Genomic DNA, 5,784 nt, shown 5'->3' on the forward strand with positions numbered 1-5,784 from the left:
TTATGGTTGAATCTCCAAAGCGGCGCCAAATCTTTCTGATCTGATTCAGCCGAATCAAATCAGGACAGTGATTTGAATCTCTGAATCAAATCACTGTCCTCCAAATTAGCCAAATCCAAATCCAAAGTGAATACTTGCCACTTCACACAGGCCTACTTTCTAATAACAGGGCTAGGGTTCCCTGTTACACATACACATGCCTTACAGGTGTTACCGATTCACACTTAGGTGGGACACTTTGCCCTCAAGCCAATGCCAGGTCACTTCAGGCCTCTACATCCTTGCTGGGGTCTTGGCCTTTCCCATCCTATTCTCCTTTCCTCTAGCTGGCCCCTTTCTGCCTAGGCCCACTCTGCCAGGCCAGACTCCTGGGTTCCAGCCCTGGTCTTTCTTCTTTCAGGCTTGGACTCCAGCCCTCTTGGCCTCCGGTTGGCTGTTGTCCCTCTTGGGCTTGTGCTCTGGTCCTCTCAGCCTCAGGGCTGCTATTGCCCCCTCAGGATTGCATTCTAGCCCTCTTGGCCTCACACCTGCTATTGCCCCCTCAGGCTTGCACTCCAGCCCTCTTGACCTCAGGCCTGCTACTGCCCACTTAGGCAGTGGTACAGACCTTGCATGTATCTCAGGCACTAAACTGCAGTGCAGCACTCAAGTGCCCTTTCACGGGTCCTCATCACCCTTTTGTTAGCCATGCCTGGTCCACTGGTATAAAACTCTAACACAGACATAAGGCCTCTGGCCATAACCCAACTTCCCAACTGGATCTGAGCACAAACCCCAGCCGTTTGGCTATATCACTCAATTCCTCCCCCTACCCTGAGTCCTATTCCCCTGCAGGTCAATAGCATTCTACTTGTATTACTCCCAGGGTAGTCCAGATGTTAGCCAGGAGCTCCTCTGCAGCTCTCTTTCCCTAGTGCTCTTTCCTCAGCAGCTCCCAGAGCCAGATTGGCTCAGGCCCTGGGTTTATATGGCTGGAAGCCACCCCACATTTTGGTTATGTGCCTCCTCCACCTCTGCACAGGGTTTTCCCTGTCAATCAAGGCCCGGTCTCTCTTCCCACAGCCACAGTCCACTGAGCCTGCTGCATCTTCTTAAAGGGGCAGGAGCTTCCTGGCTCCCTGCCACAGTTCCCTCTTCTCTCCTTACATTACTCGCCAAGTAACAGGGTATGGGTCCCTTGTTACAGGTGGACCCAGACAGTCCCCAGTGGTGTTTTCTACATGGCCTCTCACTCAGTGGTTCAAAGCCCATCTCCATCGCAAGCAAGAAGATGGAGATGCATCCCCCCCATACCTCCACTTTGATCATGCCAGTCCATTTTGGGGTAATGTCGATCAAGTGTGAGGATTTACTCCTATGCAGAGGTCTTCCTTTGCTTATTTATATGCGAGTATTCATGTACAGCCCAAATGTAGTATGTAGGAATGTAATACTTCACTCTAATTCCTTGCTCATTTAAATAGTTATCCAAATTAGTACTGATTATGCTGCCCTTTGTTTATATATGAGATTTGCTATTACCTTAGACCACAGATAAAGAATTTCTATAAAACAATGGTAAGCATTTGCATTGCTAAAACAGGCTTGGGTACCCTAAGTGGATTTAAGGCAAACAGAGTTCTATAAACAAAATGAAAAGATGGCATTTCAGCAGAAATATGTAAAAAGATATACTTCAGAGAAGCAGCCTGCTAAGTTGTAAAATGAGTTTAAATTAGGCTTTAAAAAGGATTGCTAAATCTTGACACATATATGAGCAGCTTATTATCATGCAATTGTGCAGTAGTTGCTTGATCTTGTTACTGATGTGCCACATATGAATAAGTGATTAATTACCACAAAGGCTAAAACAGAGCAGAGTGAGAGTACTGTAGCTCACCCTGAAAGAGGGGCTTAAACACGTTTATTGCCCTTTAAGTGCATTTCATTAAGGCCAATTAAGGACTTTCATGTCTTATTAGAAAAATGAAGTAGATTTATGAGGTTTTCATAGGCTGTAAATGCTAGGGCTAGCAGATACAAAACTGCAGAAATGTAATAGTTTGGAGCTAAGAAAATATGTAAAGATGCACACTGAAAACAATTAATCGCCTTAAAGAGCTAGATCAACATGAAGGTGGATCATCATTTAGAAAAAAAATAAAGCAACAACTTTTAAAAAGAGCCCTTTCAGCCTGTGTACCTCATTGTAATCTTGTAGTCAGTTTTACCATACTTCTTCACTTTGGCCTGATTCTTCTCTGTACCCTATGCCAATTTAAAGCAGGTGTGCAAGGTGTGAAATACTCCCATTTTGACTTGCTAGCAATAGACTCATTTTGTGCTAGTGAAAATGATCAGTGAAGTGCAAGGCGATGGAAAATCAGATTTGTTGCCAGCACATTCTTCTGGATTGCACTCTCAATCGAATAAAGTTAAACTCAAGCATACGTTTCTGCAAGACGGGCGTTCATAAGTATATAATCCTGCTAGAGGCTCTGGAAATGGGCACAGGAACAAGTTACCACAAAATGAAGAAGGTCAGGAATTTACAGCTCATCATCATCTCTTTGATAATTGCCTGAGGGTATGCTCTTACCCTGCAGTAAATGAAGGCTGCCCTGCATTAGCTGAGCCCTCAGCAAAAGAATTAGCTCTTGCATGGGTTAGCTTTCAGGTTCCACAGGGTAAACGTGTGTACACTGGCAGTTACTGCAGAGAACAACTCTAAATGCTTGCTTTCTTTCATGTTGTAGTTACTTTGTTCAGAGGTAGAGTGACACGGCCAAGCAACCACGACAGCAGCCACACACAGGAACAGCAGCAACTTCAAGTAGTTGCACATAATTGTGTAGCTGATAATGCAGTTGTTTTTTTCTGCTCCACCCCAGTCAGTATTCAGGGAAGCTGCCCCACCCTGCTCACACCACTGAACTTGTTCCTGTGCCTATGTCATCTGATTCAGAAGAACATTTAAACTTACGCTAAAGTTTAGGTAAATTGGAGAATGTGTTTCAGTTCTTTACTGACTAGAAATGAATTTAAGCACACATTTAAAGTCAAGCATTGCTCAAGTGTTTTGCTGCAGCAAGGACTAACACACTATAGTTCCTACCTCACATATACAGGAGCATGGCTGCACATTTAGTCTATCAACAGGAGTTCTGGATGTGCAATATTCATAAAATCATAGAAAAATAGAGTTAGTTCAAAAGGTCATTTACTCTAGTCCCCCTTTAAAGGTAAGATTATCCTGCCTAACCCATCCCAGGGAAATGTTTTCTAAACTGCTCTTAAAAACCTCCAAGGATGGAGATTCCACAGTCATAGCCTGTTCCAATGCTTAACCATCCTCATTGTTAGAAAATTCTTCCTCATTTCCCATCTAAATTCCCCTTGCTGCAATTAAAAACTGTTACTTTCATCCTGCCTCCTATTAGCTGCAGAGAATAGGCTATCACTATCCTCTTTATAACCATCCTTCTGGTATTTGAGGGCTGGCATCAAATCCCTCTTCAGTCTTCTGTTCACCAAACTAAATAATCCCAATTCTTCTAACCTTTTCTCCTAAATCATGTTCCCTAGACCTCCCATAATTTTTGCTGCTCCCCACTGAAGTCTTTTGAAGTGCAGTCTCCAGGACTGAAAGTAGAGAAAGAATCTCTTCTCTTCACTTACAGACAGAAGGCAGAGCAGGTTGACACCTTAGAGACTAACTCATACAAAGAAGCATGAGCATAAACTTTCATAGGCAACAGTCTACTTTGTCAGATGCTATGAGTAGTCCTTTCACTCAAACTCTGTGGAGTATTCATAGCATCTAACAAAATAGGCTTTTGCCTACAAAAGTTAATGCTCTCTAAATAAGTTAGTCTCAAAAGTGCCACCCTTCCCTGCTTTCTGCTTGACTTCTGACTAAAATGGTTGTCTCTTCACTTGAAGTGACACTCCTGCTAAATACAACCTAGTATGCTATTCACTTTTTTTTGCAACAAGAGCACACTCTTGGCTTATATTCTACTTAAAGTACATTACAATTCCAAGGTTCTTTTCTGCAGCACTTAGCTGTAGCCCGGGTAATACTCAATTATGTACTCCCCTCTCCAATTGAAGGGAATGTTAGCAGGGCAGGTGTGTTGTGGGGTGAAGCTGCCTACTGCACACAGTTCCCTCCTTCCCCTATAGAGTATAGCTGGGACACATCTTAAGTCTTAACTGTATACAAATTTATTAATATATAAGAAGAGTTAAAAATGTAACATATATATTAAAGACATGGGAACTATATGCAATATCTATATACAACTCTATGCAAATACTCTGGGTCAGGTGAGGGATCTGGGAAACAAAGGTCTCCATAAATGTCATGCAATCTTATACTCTACTAAGATTCTAATCTACAAATCATGAGGCAGTTCACAAAAATGAGGTGTAGGGTTCACAAAAGATGAGGTGCAGGGCCCAGGGGGAAATGGACAGACAATACCACTGCTTCAGGAAAAGGTAGGGCCCTAGATGAGAGGAGGGTAGTGGGGAGCCCCAGCTGCCCCTTTAACCTACTTAAATATCCCAACTACTCGGGGGGGAGACCCTCCTCCCCTGTGGGAATCCCCTTCCCAGGCAACTCACAACTCCTGCAAGGGCCCAGTAAGGCTGTGCTTGTCTTCTAGGGTGAGGTGTCTCTCCCTCGGCAGGGGGTCCTCAGCTGCTTTGGGGCTCTCCTGACCTCCAGCTTGCTCGGTGCCCTGTGCACCGCTCCATGCACTGTTGGCCCTGACTTGTGTCAGGGGTTGGAGAACCGAGCTGCCTGGTGCAGCACTGGGGTCTCATCTACTCACAGGCCATCATGCACTGGTTGTGCTCTGTGTACCCAGCCCGCACCAGGGCTGGAGACCCTAGCTGCCTCGCGTGGCTCTGGGGTCTCAGTCCGCTCCTAGGTCCTCCATGTACTGCCTGTGCACCAACTGCCTGGTCTTGTGCCAGGGGTTGGAGACCTGAGCTGCCTCATGTATCTCCCAGGGTCTTGGTCCCTCTCAGACCCTCCATGCGCCAGCCATGCACTGACGCCGCAATCCCTTGCAGCGAGGCTGGGGGATGTGGCTGCTTGCTGCTCCCTGTGCAATGAGGAGTCTTCAGGCTCTTCCAGGGCAACAACTCCACCCCACTGTTCAACTCTGCCAGCTTTTTCTTGCCCTCTTCTCCATCCCTTAATGCAAACACCCGTGTGCTGGGCACAATGCTCTTTTATTCCGTTTGGGGGCTCTGCCCCCAGATTGCAAATGGACCAATTGGAGAGAGAGGGGGCTAGTCCCCTCTCACATCCGGCTTTTTACCTCACCCCTGGGTAGGGGTGGAGAAAGCCTCTCCCCTGCCATCACCTGATTGGTGGGGATGCCCCACCAATCACTCAGAGCCCTTCTGAGCTGGTGTCGCAGGGCACTAAGGTGCCTACTCCTTTAAGGGCAGAAACTGCCTAGAGAGAGAGCCCTAGCAGCCAGGCAGGAACCCCACAGGTGTAGGTTACTGTGGCAGCAGGCAAACAAGGGAATTAGCCTGCATCTGCACCTGGTCAGCTGACTGGAATGGGCAGGGCCCTGGGCACATATAAACCCCAGGGCTGGGACTAGAGAGTTAGTTCTCTGGCAATATCCAAGAGGGAAGGAATTCTCATAGAAGAAGCTAACTAGAGATGCTTGACTGCCTGTTCTGCTTCTGGTAGGATTAAGGGGCTATAGGAGGTCATAGGTACTGGTGGGGTGGGAGGCCCAGTAAATTGAGAGAGAAACTTGTCTTCTAAAAGGAGTT

This window comes from Alligator sinensis, unplaced genomic scaffold, assembly GCF_000455745.1.
Source record: "Alligator sinensis unplaced genomic scaffold, ASM45574v1 scaffold29_1, whole genome shotgun sequence".
NCBI lineage: Eukaryota > Metazoa > Chordata > Crocodylia > Alligatoridae > Alligator > Alligator sinensis.